Genomic DNA, 16,694 nt, shown 5'->3' with positions numbered 1-16,694 from the left:
AAGTATAAAATATAAATATTAAAGTGATGTCTGATACTTTAATTGGATGAGTTGTATGGTACATGAATTATATTTCAAAAAAGCTGTGGGGCCGGACGCAGTGGCTGACACCTGTAATCCCAGTACTTTGGGAGGCTGAGGTGGGTGGATCACTTGAGATCAAGAGTTCAAGAACAACCTGGCCAACACGGTGAAACCCCATGTCTACTAAAAATAGAAAAAATTAGCCGGGCGTGGTGGTGCATGCCTGCAGTCCCAGCTACTCGGGAGGCTGAGGCAAGAGAATTGCTTGAACCTGGGAGGCAGAGGTTGCAGCGAGCCAAGATTGTACCACTGCACTCCAGCCTGGGCAACAGAGCCAGACTCCATCTAAAAAAAAAAAAAAAAAAAAAAAGCTGTTGTTTAAGAAAATGGTGTCCGGTAGGTAAATTGCAAAGCTGTCATAAGGTACTGCAGCTGGCAGTTTGCTTTTTGTTTATTGGCTTGCTTGCTGGTATTAAGACACACAGAGTCCTATTCAAATCTGGATTTGCTGGGCTTTCAATTAGTACAATCTTAGGTGAGTTACTTCATTTCTCCCGGCCTTATTCATTTTGTTTTCCATTGACAGAGTGACTGCTGGGTGCCAGACTTTCTGCTGAGGAAGGGGTAGGGAAACACACTTCTCTTTTCACTTGTAAAAACAGGGCTACTAGCGACAGGTCCCTGCATTGCATTGAGGCTGGAACAGAACTCTGTATGTGCACATGCCTAGCCTGGTGTCTGACCTACCTCAGGCCCTCAGAAGAGGTAGCTGCCTTCTCCTCCCCTTGTAGCAAGCTCTAGAGGGCTCCCTTTAAAGGCAGATGCAGAAGTAATAGGCCCTGTGCACCCTGAATGCAGCCATGTGTGAGTGGTGATGGAACTCCTCCCATGATTAATCCTGGTAGGGACCACCGCGTATTGATTTGCCTGCTACGTGGACAATTTATTTTATATTCCATGTGTGTATAAGCAACAGGCTCCAATAGCAAAGAAGACAGATTTACAAAGCCACCTGACAAAACTGCTTTTTAGCCTTTATTATAGTCATGTCCTTAAGATTAGGTTATTATATATTAGCACTCCTCAGAAGTATCACTTTGGAGGAAAACAAATCTTTGTCTGTCTTTCTCTGAAGGGGTATATGTGCTTGCACATCAGTGTATGTGTTCTTATCCTTTAAATATGTAACAAACATAATTATCTATGCAAGTGTATTTCTGCTATATATTCAACATGGAAGATATATTAAGAATTTAAGACTTTATCAAATACAGAAGAATATTAAGGACAGTGTATTAACAAGTCACCTTGATAAATGGATTCTCTTTATAATCCATCTTTAACTCTCTAAACTTGGAAAAGGTGTCCTCAGGATTCGGGTGTATATATGGAAATTTCTAATAGCTTTTCATACAAATATGAGAAAGGGGGTGGAAGGAAAGAGAGAGAGAGAGAAACAGAGAGAGAGGTTTTTATGAGTTTGGATAACTCTCTTCCAAATGCTCACTGACTGTTCAATGTATAAGACAGCACAAGTATGCAAAATGGTGTCCATATTTTTAATTGAGTATGCAGCCTTCGGTTACTGTAAAACTACATTAACGGAATAATTTGCCAGTTTCTGCAATTAGTAAACAAGTAGTCTAACACACGGCTAGAGGAATATAGCAGTATTAGTGCAATTCATACAATAGACTTTTACCCAAGGAAGTAGCAGAAATGAAAAATCATTCAGTAAGCTTGTTTGGTTTGCCTCTAATTTATCACGGCTTACATCTCTTGCCTGCCAGCAGAGCCAAATTCATATGTTATTGTCCCAAACCTGTCACTTTCTGGACTGCTTTTTAATCTTCCTCCCAGAATTACATCCAGAAAGGTCACTGCTATCCAATTAGAACCTTATCAAAGATGCACAGGCAGTCCAGATTCATGCTTATCAAGAATGGGTCATAAATCCAGAAATTGCACATCACAAAGTGCCATTACCATAATGAATAACTGAGAGGGGGTAGGATGTAAGAAAAGTGAGAAAACACCTGTGCATTTGTCAGCCTTTGACTCTCTTCTTACGGGCATCATGGAAGGTGAACAACTGGAATGCAGGCAACAAGGCAATGGACCAGAGCAGAAGACAAGCAAAGCAATGGTCTTCAAGAGTGGGACCAATAGTAGGTCATTCTGCCTGAACAGATATACGTCCAAGGATAATGGCTGTTTATAAAAGAAGTACATCTGTTATAAGACTATTACAAGGGGGGGGCTTTATATGTACATCCCATCTTAGCATATAAATGAAAGAGTAAGTACTGCTCAGCTACAACACAGAATCATAGACTCACAACACATTACATTTCTATGCAGACTTTAATTCTCAAGTATCTGGGATAAATATTACTTGCTATAAGATAAAATTACATTGTTCATTTCAGGAAATACTTCATATGCTTTCTTTGTAATCCTAAATTATCACATTGGGTCATAACTTTCTTGGAAAGTAATGTTTTCTTTCATCCTGACAATGAACGTCCTATTACCAATTTATCACAGCATACTTGTAAGTAACTCACCATCTGACACTCATAGAATGCAGTAAATAAAAATTTTGATTTAAACAAGTGAGAAGTGAGGAGGTAATGATTTACTGTATAGGAGGATTTATTATTGTTCTAACAAGAAGAAAAAGAAGAGTTATTACAGGTTTCTTTGAAACAGAAAGCCCCTAAAAAGTATTTGTAATAAAATTACCCAAAGAATTTTACAAAAATGTTTGATTATATAAAGAAAGGGACGCCATCAATAGGTATTAAATTGGGACCCTGGGCTAAATTTTAACCTCATATCATATTCTGGGAGGACAAAGTGTTGGGAGTATTGAAGGTACATGCAGGTAACATGTTGATAGATGGTCAGAAATTCAAATACCCTAGGACCCTTGGAGCACAAACTCTCCATTGCAGGTAGTTCTGTGATTTGCTTGGCCTAGGCTTTTAGCACCCAGTTACCACCATACTCACTAATGCATATTTCTTTGAATGCTGATTCTAGGGATACTGGGAGGTATTATGTAATTGAATCTAAATCAATATCTGACATAATCTGAGCAGTGCAAATTTAATATCCAATTTCATGATATAAATAAAATGTCTGTCTCCTTATCCCTTCAGTGTTTACTGAACTGAATTGAGCGTCTGTATTCCTATAATGGTCCTAGCCAGGCTTTTAGTTCACCCAGAATCTAGTTATTATTTTAAAAGATCATTATTTGTCCCCCCTCCCAGCTTTAAAACATTTCATCTTAATCTAAAAAACTCAGCTAGATTTAAGAACAATCGCCACAATAAAACTAAAGTCTCTCCGTCTAAGGCACTACAAGGTCATGTTGTTAACAGAAGCATTTGCATTCAATCAGGACGCTCACAGTTCATGTGTATCAAGTGGAATGTAATTGTTCATTTATAGAGTTTAAAATTACAAAAATCTCCCTGGAACTATGTCTGCAGTTGACAAAGTCAGGGCAAACAGCCACCCTTCCCTCATCCCCTCCTGCCTCTGGTTTGCAGTAGGGTTTTGACTTTCAGCTGGTCATGAGGAGGTAAAGATATACTCTCTGAGTTTTGGTGTTGACAAGCATGTCATCTATAACTTAGGCTCTGACATGTGGGGTTGTCAGGATTTGCCTTGATGGGAAAATGATTGACCTTTGCCCATAATTATCAAAATGAGGGGAAGCAAAGTGACTAAAGAGGCAGCTGCTACTGCGGCTGCTGTCCAACTTCAGAGAAAGTGGGGATGAAAGGTCTTTTTAAAGCCTGAGTGCAGAAGATACAGCCTACATGAACAAAACGTTTTATCAGAAAGTGCAAAATGGTAATAATACCAACATACTCTGAAAATTGTTCTGCCGTGAGCACACAGCTATGAACTGTTAACTTTGAGCTGGTTTCATATCTGCATTATATACCACACTTCCAAATCAGACAAGTGATGAAGGATTCAAAAAGAAACTTTAGGCAGTAAATCATATTTTTATTAGTAGACTCTTAATACATTGGTAGATGTGGCTGCAAGGCTGCTTAGTATTAATACACCCTAGGTAAATGGCTGGTTTGATGAACCGCTCCAAGTACAATCCACTATTGAATTTAAAGTTTAATAATTTTCAAATATGAATGGAGTGTATTAATGGAATAAAGTACATGGAAGGAGATTTTTCCTTTTGTTAAAACATTCAGATTTTGGAGGTATAATACAAGGTTTTCAACATCAGAAAATTACTTGTATAAAATAAATTTTTTCAATTTTTTTTAATCAGGGAATTTGGAAGCAGTTTGTCTCCAACTCCACAGTCTTAAGCATAATCAGATTAACTCTCAGTAACATTAAATTTAAACTCTTAACATTTTCCTCTATTGCTGTTTTTGTTTCATCTCAACTCAAATTGTACTATAGATTCAGTGATTAGAACTGGCCAGATTGCTCCTGTTCTACCTTTAATAGAATATAATTATATAATAAATTCTTACAACACAAATACTTTTAAAAACAGCGCAGTTGCTAAGTCATGGTCTAGCACAGAGACCCTCATGCTTTGCAACACAGAGCCAGAGTCAGACATTTTTTTTTCCTTTTCTCACAGCTAGACACTTCCAATCTCATATTCATGAGGATGTTTTCTCCTCCCTAAGTGTGGAAGCCTGCAATTGGCCTAATCCTCCATAAACTCTGCAATTGTCCTGTTTATTCCACTTGCTTGCTTCTGGCCACTTTAAATTATGGCACAAAGAACACAGAGACAATCATTCCAAGTCTTTTCATATTTGTTATTAGTTGTAGGATCGACTTAGAACTAAAACGGAACGTTAAACAAGGGATAAACAGGAAAAACATTTTAAAAACTCACTCTGCATATTTTATTTAAAAGTTTTTAGACATATGTGAATCCTTTTATCTATTCACAATTAGTGTCTCTCTTTTCTGCTTATCATATCCCATGATGTCTCTCTAATATGAATACATAGTTTTAAATATTCTAACCTGGATACACTAGAGATTCTGCGACAATTGCATTTTTCATTTGAAAGGAACTTCTCTGTTCATGATTCTCTCATCATCTTGCAAGTACCACGGCATCTAAACTACTATCGAGAAAAAAATCCGTAAACCAGATTTAAGTAGTTTGGTAAATTAACAACGTGTGGTGGAAATTATGCTACACTGTACTGTCATTGATAATATGAGTAATTAATTGTATTTTCACAAACTATAATCACAAATAAAATAGACTTAATAATTGTAGTAGGTCAATAGATTGTGATGGGTTTCATTGCAAAAAATGAAAAGCAAATGAAAACTAGTGAGAAACTAAAATTGCTTATAGTGCTGGTAAGGATAATTGAACCATATTTTCAAATAGTCAACCCTTATTATAAAAGCTAAGAAAGAGTGAATTGCAAGAGAAAGGCTTTGGATAATAAGAAGGAAGGTTCCTGGTAGTCGTTCAGATTCAAACGAGTGTCAGAGCAATCTTTATATTACACGTTTGCCACTGCGTCTGGCATATTGAAAAAAAAAAAAAATTCTGTTAAATTTAACTGCATGTGCTTGGAAGGGCTGCACCAATGACCTTCCCTGTCAGGGTCACAGAACTGAAGATACTGGGATGGCCAAGCTCTAAGAGATGATTATGAATATATCTGGCTGTATTTCAATACATAAAGTTTCAGGCTTACGCAGATAAAACTGAAGAAAATGTGTCTCCTCCCTTGCGTTTCCTCGCTGTCTCTTACAGGCAGGCAGCCGTCTGGGGAGTTTCTCTCAAGCACAGACTTGTCCGGGCTCAACAGACTGTACAATTAGACTCCCCTGGATAACAGGAGGATGTCCCTCGAAATCAGTGGGGATACAGCCAGAGTTTTAACAACTTTTATCATCATTTTGTTTGTTATTTCTCAAGGGACAAAAAGTTAAATGCAAATTAAAGAAAAATTAAATGTGCTTAAGATGTTATATATACGGCCGGGCGCCCTGGCTCACGCCTGTAATCCCAGCACTTTGGGAGGCCGAGGCGGGCGGATGACCTGAGATTGAGAGTTCGAGACCAGCCTGACCAACACGGAGAAACCCCATCTCTACTAGAAATACAAAATTAGCTGGGCGTGGTGGCGCATGCCTGTAATCCCAGCTATTCAGGAGGCTGAGGCAGGGGAATCCCTTGAACCTGGGAGGTGCAGGTTGCAGTGAGCCGAGATCACACCACTGCACTCCAGCCTGGGCAACAAGAGCAAAACCCTGTCTCAAAAAAAAATAATCATCAAATTCCACTGTGATGGCTTTATTTTCTTGAGAAAAGCTAAGAAGTAACAACACTAAAGTTACTTTAAAGGAGAGTAGACTCTGCAATAAGAGTCGTGAGAATAAAGTGAAACTCTCCAGTTCATCTTTAAAATTAGAAAAGAGGCTGGATGCAGAGGCTCACACCCGCAATCCCAGCACTCTGGGAGGCCAAAGTGGGAGGACTGCTTGAGGTTAGGAGTTTAAGACCAGCCTGGGTAGCATAACAACACCCTGTCTCTACAAAAAATAATTTAAAAAATTAACTGGGTGTGGCCAGGCACGGTGGCTCAGGCCTGTAATCCCAGCACTTTGGAAGGCCAAGGCGGGTGGATCACAAGGTCAGGAGATCGAGACCATCCTGGCTAACACAGTGAAACCCTATCTCTACTAAAAATACAAAAATTAGCTGGGCACGGTGGCATGCACCTGTAGTCCCAGCTACTCAGGAGGCTGAGGCAGGAGAATCACTTGAACCAGGGAGATGGAGGTTGCAGTGAGCCAAGACCATGCCACTGCACTCCAGCCTGGTGACAGTGAGACTCGGTCTCAAAAAAAAATAATAATAATAATTGGGTGTAGTGGCACATGCTTGTAGTCCCAGCTACTGGGGACGCTGAGGTTGGAGGATTACTTGAGCCCAACAGTTTGAGGCTGCACTACTTCATTCCAGTCTGTGTGACAGAGCAAAAGCCTATTTCTTTAAAAAAAAAAAAAAAAAAAAAGCATATTTTATGCCCTTTCTTATTCATATATAGAAAAAGATATGAATTAACAAGACTAACTTTCCCTAATACTATTAGAATATTCTCAAATGGAGCAACAATTTAGTATACCATAAAAAAATAGTACATTGGTATTTAATGATGAAGCTAATTTATAAAAATCTTAAGTCAGACTTAGGCCAAATAAAAACCTTAATCAAGAGAAATAAATCTATTATTTTATGAAAAGAACTCTGAAGTCTACTTTCAATGTCTCCTTAATTATCTTACTGCCTCCTTAGTTAAGAATAATATTTCAGATCTTCCTATAATTCGTCATTCTGTAATACCACATTATGTGTAGAATATATAAACAGGAAATATGTACAACCATGTCCCAAACCCAAAATACTCACAAAGGCAAAAACCGGTAAAAAATACATCTTTATTATTGCTACTCTATGTACTGTGCTATATAAAATCCCTTTCAGATACCCAGTCAATAATCTTAGGTATTTTTAATTATAGAAACAAACATTCAACATGCTACATGGAAAGTTTATATGAAAACTTTAAGCAATTGAATAATTCTGCTCTGACAGAATATATTACTTTCCTGTTTTTTGTTTGTCTGTTTGTTTGTTTGTTTACTGATGTTAAAATATCAAGCACTATTGAATGATGTACAGTGATGGAAAATGATTAAAATAAAACCAACTGCTTCAAGATTCTTCAGGTGAGTGAGAAGAAAGGGCAGAAACGTTCTACAGTCAACATTGGTGTATTAAGATATTGCAGCTGGGTGTGGTGGCTCACGCTTGTAAATCCCAGCACTCTGAGAGGCCAACGCAAGAAGATTGCCAGATTCCAGGAGGCCAACAGCAGCCTGGGCAACATAGCGAAACTCCTTCTCTACTAAAAATACAAAAAAAAAATTAGCCGGATATGGTGGCACATGCCTGTAATCCCAGCTCTTCAGGAGGCTGAAGTGGGAGAATCACCTGAGCCTGGGAGTTCAAGACTGCCGGGAGCAGAGATCACATCACTGCACTCCAACCTGGGTGACAGAGAGAAACCCTGTCTCTAAAAAAAAATTAATTAAATTAAAAAGAGATTGATTTCTCTGGAAATCTAGATTTGATTACAGAGACCACAATAAGACATACCCACCACAGACTCCAAATAACTTTAGGATCAAGTTAGAATCTAGTGAGGGTAGCATGTGGCTCTTTGGCCTCTATACATCACTCTTCATATCCTAAAACTAGAGTTCAAACTGCAGTCATTCCCACCTATCTGTTTTCTTTCCCTATTTCCAATTAAAAATCGCAGCCCAGGAGTTTTGCATGTTGAAGGCTGCTGGTAGAGTTGTCAGGAGGTGTAATTGCTGCGCAAGCCTCTTATACGGGCTTCTAGGCTGATCTATGGAAACACTCAATTCCACAGCTGTCAAAGCACTGATACCAACTGCAGTTAATGACACGGCGTCATCTCTCTAGCTCGTTTACCTGCCGTCCTGCAAACAAATGGACACTGGCAGCAAACGAGGGGTGGGTCCGGGGAGCGCAGTGAACGGCAGATACCATATTTATCATAATCACTATGGTCCACAGTAGAGGAAAATCAATTTCTCTTAATCGAGTAGAGTGACTTATTAAGGGTTATGAGTCCTGGCTGGATAGCTGTACTGATTTGATTACGTAGGGAGGGAAATTAGCAGTGGCCTCCTTAACAATCTTTTCCTTTGTCTTCTGGCTGGGAGTTTCTTATTAAATTATTATCTTATGAAAGCTTTAGTGAGCAGGTCATGCTTTGATCAAGAATAGACTTGAGACATAGGTGCTGAAAGGGTTTCAGAAGTGTTGACAGGTAAAGATGTGAACATTCACGATATCCTCACGGCAGAGCTGTTGGTTTATAATTGAAAGGGGCGTAGATAGAGCCTGTGTCTGTGCCAACACTGGAAACTTCTTGAAAAAACCCAATCCTAAGTTAACCTTTATCCTTCAGTTTCTCCTTCCTGTTTGTGGTACCATAATCCCAGATACCTGGAAAGCAAGGTATTCTTGTTATGCTGTCTGAGAAGAATAGATTACTAGGTTAAAAGTCGCAAATGTGTTTTTAAATTTTTCAAGAGTGCTTTGACCAAAATCAGTACTACAAAAATAAAAAGTCAAATGTGTGGTATATTTTTTTAATTCTTTTGGTTTTTAAAAAGTTACCTATCATGGAGAAAAAGACCAAAAAGACTCTGTGGAAATAGCTTTTAAGCATTTTCTCATAAAGATCACCTATCCTTGTTTTTATGTTTCTTTTCCTTTTTTTTTTTTTTTTTTTTTTTTTGAGCCAGAGTTTCACTCTTGTTGCCCAGGCTGGAGTGCAATGGTGTGATCTCGGCTCACTGCAACCTCTGCCTCTCAGGTTCAAGAGATTCTCCTGCCTCAGCCTCTCGAGTAGTTGGGATTACAGGCATGTGCCACCGCACCTCGCTAATTTTGTATTTTTAGTAGAGACGGGATTTCTCCATGTTGGTTAGGTTGTTTTTATGTTTCTATGATACAACTTTGGGAAATAAAACAGAATAAACTTCAGTTGTTTCCACCTCTTTTTCTGAACAATTTTGCTTGGAATTTTGAAAATATATGAGCATCATCAGATTTATTTCCTTCTGAATAAAACAAAGAGATAAGAAAATGACATCTCTCCCAACATATATGACAAACAAATACGGCAGGACACTAAACATTACTATATTTTGTAAATACTTATAGTTGTGTTTTAGAAATTATCCCTATGTACTACCAAATATGTCCAATTTTCTCAGTAATGTTATTTTAAAATACCAAGCAAAATTACAGGGTGAATTTTCATTAGGAATAAATATAAAAACTAAAGGAATCCCAGGACGGAATGTGTTTTAATAGAGCAGAGTACTAAATTGCTGTTTCTTTGCCTTTTGGAAAATACACAGTTCTTTAGATCCACATAATTCCTTTCCTAATCATAATTTGTTTTATACATAGATTTCAAATATTTGATAAATATAATGCCAAGATTTCTTTTGATGGTTTCAAAGTTCTTAATAGAGTTGTTATTTGATTTCCCTGAGTGAAATCTTATTGTTAGCACAGTGATTTTAACAAAGGCATGATGCAATTCATAGAAACGGGACAATATGGATTCCAGAGTCTTTTGCTACCTTGAAAATCACATATATGTTCAATTCTCTTCCTCCCCAGTGGCCTCATCACTACCCTCTCAAAATATTACCTGACAAAAAAATGGAAAATTTTTATTCCATAATATGTGTTTGCCTTTCAAATCTCTAACAGCTTTTTGCTCCCAATGACCCCCAAAAAACTTTGACATTGTACTTATAAACCATAATTGCCACACAATGTCCTATTATGCATTTGGCTATATAAATAAATAAGCACAGAGACATATTGAAGATTTTAAGAAGCAAGAAGTTAAAAGTTATTTAGATGCTCCTATTCATAGCTAACTGTACATGGAGTATTTATACAGCATGCTTCTATGCTTGGCTATTTCATATGGAGCAACCATAAACATCTGCTCTCCACTCATCTCTCTCTTAAGATGTATTCACTTCTGTAAACCTTCAACCTAGCACACTGCCTAACATGTAGAAGATGTTCAAAACATATTTGTTGAATTAAACTCAAAAATATTGTAAACTTACCTAACGCATGGTTTACATGAATTACTTTTCATCTTTAGTAATCTTCATTTTTCCAGTGCCTCACATTATTGTAGACATTTTCACACTCTAGAGAATAAAGACTCTTGTATTTAAAAAAAAAAATCAGAGGCCAAAAGAGATTTAGTGACTCTTTAGTGAATGGAAACTTCTACTCATCTATTTGCAATAGTTGAAAGTTTCAAATCCTACAGCTATACAGTTCATTTATTTCATCTAATGTTATAGAGACATTTTTGGTTGATCAAACGGTAATCAAGAATGACTTTTTTTCATCAGGACCTTCCTTGTGGTATAAATAATATTGCTTAAAATATGATAGCTCAGACAAAATAGCCTTTCCAGGAGCTGAAACTACCAGCTAGTTTAATGATCAATTTAAATCTGAAAAAATTGAGATATTACACCAAAAAAAAACCATATTAATCAGAGAGAGTTGGAAAAACATTTACCACTGAGGTCTATGTAGGATCATTTTATTGCTTATCAGTCAATAACCACCAAAACGCATCCAAGTACTCTGTCTCTTGGCTCAGAGAAATTAAAACTACAATAAATCTTCTGACATACAGTATTACACTATTATTAAACATCATCATTCAATACAAGAGTGTTGGATAAAAATCACAGCCCTATAATAAATCATATGCATTTTGTGGGTAAAGATTATAATAAGCTTCTTTTAATTCTCATAATTTTAAGAGTGAGCCATGGCAATATATTAGGTCCTATTCTAAAGGAAAACATGCACCCAAATTAATCCAATTTAAATATATTTTAAATGACTGATTTCAAATGAATTCACTTTATAACTTAATAATGTATTTTCCCTATTTTAATGACACTATTTCAGAATATTACTCTTTTAAAACAACACAGCTACTCACAAACTTATATAAATGCTCTACCAGAAAGTGGTAGTAATTTTCTTCCAATTAATTTAATTATTTTAAAAATTAAATTGTCAAATCTGATAAACAAAAGAATATTTCCTAAATTCTCTAGTCTCACAAGTAAATTATAAAAAGAGAATGGAGACTATGCTATACTCGTTCAACACATTTTATGGAGCATTGATAACTATGCTAGACACTTTCATACATGGTATAGGTTTTTTTAATGTAAAGAAATACATAGTTCCTTCTCTCATTGAGTTTAGAGCTTACCAACAACTTACTTTTCATGTTTATGAATTCTGGGTTACATATTTCCCCTTATGTTACTGGCAGGTTTAATATCTCCTAAGGATCTCCAATCTCTTTTTACTATTGATGTTTGTTTGCTTGTTTGTTTGTTTGTTTTTGCTTAGCAGTCTTTAACCACTAATGCAGCTATCTTAAACGTACATGCCACCTGGATACAGCCAAGTAATCTGTATGAAAAACATGCTAGATATGAGTAAATCTGGAGAGAACAGACTTATCTAGAAACATCTAATGCCATTAGAACACAACAAAACAGCAAGATACTGAAGGCTAAAAGAACCTGCCTATACATAGCCTTTTTGGTTGTCTGCTCTAAAATATGAATACTAAGGAAGAAAATTCAGATGCCTTCAGCATACCTCAGACGGAAAGGTTTGTGTGTATGTGTGGAGGGGAGCATCTTTCAACCAAAGATCCAGTGTAGGCCTAAGGTTCCACCAAGCCATTAGAATTAGAAAGGTAGAAATGATACCCGCATAGAGAATATGCTGAATCTGTACATCTCAGTCCCATTAATGCCATTTTCACTTTTGGCTGGCAGTGTCCCAAACTTATCCAATAATATATATATTTCAAAGGAAAAAGCAGTAAGAAATTCTAATAGTCTAATAAGAAAAAACAGGAGAAATAAAAAAATTTCACTTCCATAACTAGTTAACGAAAGAAGTTTGCACAACATAATGCTAACGATACTGTCAGTATATCAAAATAATTCATACATAAATGATGGAAAATCATATATGTTTCCATTTTAAAGTAACCACTAGAAAATTATGGAGATTACTTTGAAGTTTTTCTACATACAAAATGAAAAACCTTTATGCACACACACAGAGGTGCATGGAAAGAGGATAATGTGTTACATATATACCAAGCATTGAAGTACATATCAATAAAAACTCCATAAAGCACGGTGACTGTAGTTGATAATAATGTATGTACTTGAAAATGGCTCAGATCTTAAATATTTTCACCATTAAACAAGACACGTATGTGAGGTGATGCCTGTGTTAAATATCAGGTTGGTGCAAACATAATTGCAGCTTTTGCATTGTTAAAATTTGCCGTTTAGTATTGGAATGCATTCATAAATAAATGTGTTTATGTTATACATCATTTTAATGCACATTTCTCACTTTATTTTTTTGCTAATTACTTATTACTTGCTGTTTACTCTATATTTATTTTAGATTATGGAAATGAAGTTAGACAAAAAGCAAATTCAAGTGACTTTCTTAATCGAGTTCAAAATGTGTCGTAAAGAAGCAGAGACAATTCGCAACAACAGCCATGCATTTGGCCCAGGAACTGCTAACGAACGTACAGTGCAGTGGTGAGGCAAGAAGCTTTGCAAAGGAGATGAGAGGCTTGAAGATGAGGAGTGCAGTGGCCGGCCATCGGAAGTTGGCAATGACCATTTGAGAGTCATCATGGAAGCTGACCCTCTTACAACTACATGAAAAGTTGCCGAAGAACTCAATGTCAACCATTCTGTGGTTGTTTAGTAGTTGAAGCAAATTGGAAAGATAAAAGAGCTTGCACAGTGGTTGCCTCAAGATCTGAGCAAAAATAAAAAACAAATTGTTGTTTTGAAGCGTTGTCTTCTCTTATTCTACGCAACAAGAAGTCATTTCTCAATCTGATTGTGACGTGCGATGAAAAGTGGATTTTATGTGACAACCAGTGACAACAAGCTCAGTGGTGGGACCCAGAAGAAGCTCCAAAGCACTTCTCAAAGTCAAAGTTGCACCAAAAAAGGGTCATGGTCACTCTTTGGTGGTCTGCTGCCAGTCTGAACTACAACAGCTTTCTGAATCCCGGCAAAACAATTACATCTGGGAAGTATGCTCAGCAAATCGATGAGATGCACCAAAAACTGCAATGCCTGCAGCTGGCAGTGGTCAACAGAAAGGGCCAAATTCTTCTCAACAACAACACCCGACTGCACATTGCACAACCAACACTTCAAAAGTTGAACGAATTGGGCTACAAAGTTTTGCCTCATCTGCCATATTCACCTGTCCTCTCGCCAACCGACTATCACTTCTTCAATCATCTCGACAACGTTTTGCAGGGAAAAACGCTTCCACAACCTGCAGAATGCAGAAAATGCTTTCCAAGAGTTCGTCAAATCCCCAATCACAGATTTTTATGCTACAGGAATAAACAAACTTATTTCTCATTGGCAAAAATGTGTTGATTGTAATAGTTCCTATTTTGATTAATAAAGATGTGTTTGAGCCTAGTTATAATGATTTAAAATTCATGGTTCAAAACCACAATTACTTTTGCACAAACCTAATAGCTTGATTTAGTCATTGCACAATGTGTACATATATCAAAACATCCCACTGTGCACCATAAATATATACAAGTTTTACTTGACAAGTAAAAATTAATAAAGTTGAAAAATAAAGATACATAATTAGTAATAATTAATAATTATTACTAAAAATAAAGAAATAATTGGTAGAAAAAAAGACAGTTGTAAAAGTTTCTAAAAAGAGCACTCCAAAAGGAGAAAACACTTAAACATAAATAGGCAATTCACAAAAAGAGAAAGATTAAGCCAATACTCACGCAACAGCTTTTAGCCTCACTAGAAATAAAAAGTAAAATTATTATGCAATAATATTTTCACCTATCATATTAGCAAAGGAAAATATCCAACGAAAAGAAATGAGTAAGCATGAATTTTCAGATATTTTTGATGGAAGTTTAAATTTATACTCACTGACTGGTAATTCTACTGTATGAATTTATTCAAAGGAAATAACCAAGGATGAGCACAAGGATTTGTATCATGGTATGTTCTTCATAGTTCATATATTCATATGCAACCCTGAAAAACTAGAAACATCCTAAATATCCAATGACAAAGAATTAAGAAAATTAGCACAGAACATGGGATGAAAGGTCCACCATTAAATATCATGGTGAAGAAAAACATAATATGGGAAAATATTTATGAAATTCATACAAAAAAGCAAAATAGATGGACTACACCAGCAATCTGAAAAAAATATTGCAAAACACAGTACACACAAAAACGTGCAAAAAACTAGTCATCCACATATTGTTAATAGTGAAATGTTGAGTAGTTTTATTTTTGTATACAGAAGTCCCTTCTTATCCATGAGGGATACATTCAAAAACCCCCACTGGATATCTGAAACCAGGGATAGTACCAAAGCTTATACTGTATAGTATATACCATGTTTTTTTGATCTGATAACCAAGAGGTCTCCTAAATGACTAATGAGAGGATAGCGCCCCTAGAAAGCAATGAGGAAAGGACTACTGTGTTTACATTCATATAGGTTTCAAGCTTCTGCACTGAATAGGTAAGCACTGAGAATATAAGCTCTAGGATGCCTTTTTCTAGCTTATTCGCTGACTTAGCCTTAACACCTGGATATGCACCTGGCATCTAGAAGTCCTCCTACAGTCACCTGCTTAAATAAATGAGAAGTAAGTATAATTTTTGAAACGTTTTCTATCTTAATGAATCATAAATGAATAAATCATGTTTAACTATAAAATATAAGTATCACCACACCCTTATAAGTTTAGAACCATCAAAGCTGGTTAACGTTATAGGTGAAAAACTGTGACTCAGACACTAAATAATTTGTCTGAGGCCTTACATAGCTAGTAAGTAATCTTTGGTAAATGAGCTATAACTAGGATTGAATGGAAGGTCCCTCATTCCCATTTCAGTCCTTGGTCTTTCACCTCAACACACAACCTCTCAACTGACTGGTGTTCTGTTGGTTAAGACTCTATTATTATGTATTCTTTAATTCACCTGCTTGGATAAGTCAAAACTTTAGCCTTAACTGATAACACAACCTACAAGGGAATGAGGCCTTAATTTTCCTGATTAGGAAAGATAAAATGTCAACTTTATGAAAAGACACTACCTTAGAAAGAACACCTTTTTTAAGTTTACTAGCGGATAAGAAATACCCAATAGATATTTAACTGACTTACCCACACAATGAAAATCTTCTTTTGAGAAATTCACTTTAAAAAAAAAATAGTATTAGCCTTCTTTCAAGTTGGTAAATAGTCTTCTTGCAAAGAGTACTTTTGTCAATGTAAGAGAATTTTAGAATTCATGGTGAAAAATAATCTATAATAAAAGGATTCATGGTGAAAGATATCTATAATAAAAGACATAGTGGTGATAGTGAGGAGCACAAGAAAAAGTTCAGTAGGTGGAAGAGTAAGAGAAAGCGCAAATGCTGAGACAGGAGAGAGGCAAGGACAACTGTGCGCAAGATTAAACCACAAATGAGAAGTGATCAGAATAAAACGGGTTTTATGTGCCAAGCATAGCACCGGACTGTCACATTTGAAACAAAAAAGGTGCTCCTGAACAAAAGAAATTTTAGAAATACATGCAAATATTGCAGTAGGAAGACTATGAGGAGCAGGTGGAGCTTCCTGTAGGTCAACATTTCTACCTTGTTCTTCATTAAGAAAAAAAGAAGTTTCGGCCTGGCATGGTGGCTCACACCTGTAATCCCAGCACTTTGGGAGGCCGAGGCGGGCGGATCATGAGGTCAGGAGATGGAGACCATCCTGGCTAACATGGTGAAACCCCGTCTCTACTAAAAATACAAAAAAATTAGCCGGGCGTGGTGGCGGGCACCTGCAGTCCCAGCTACTCGGGAGGCTGAGGCTGGAGAATGGCGTGAACCCGGG

The 16,694-nt window shown here is 36.7% G+C and overlaps 1 protein-coding gene and 1 pseudogene across 17 annotated transcripts in view; one reads left to right on the top strand and one right to left on the bottom strand.

Annotated features, from left to right (window-relative positions):
• ROBO2 (roundabout guidance receptor 2) overlaps positions 1 to 16,694 on the bottom strand; it is a 1,750,895-nt gene that overhangs the window by 504,055 nt on the left and 1,230,146 nt on the right. The window lies entirely within an intron of this gene.
• On the top strand, positions 13,142 to 14,209 carry LOC129532258 (histone-lysine N-methyltransferase SETMAR-like; annotated as a pseudogene).

This window comes from Gorilla gorilla, chromosome 2, assembly GCF_029281585.2.
Source record: "Gorilla gorilla gorilla isolate KB3781 chromosome 2, NHGRI_mGorGor1-v2.1_pri, whole genome shotgun sequence".
NCBI classification, from domain to species: domain Eukaryota; kingdom Metazoa; phylum Chordata; class Mammalia; order Primates; family Hominidae; genus Gorilla; species Gorilla gorilla.
This window is presented reverse-complemented; position numbering and strand designations above follow the sequence as displayed.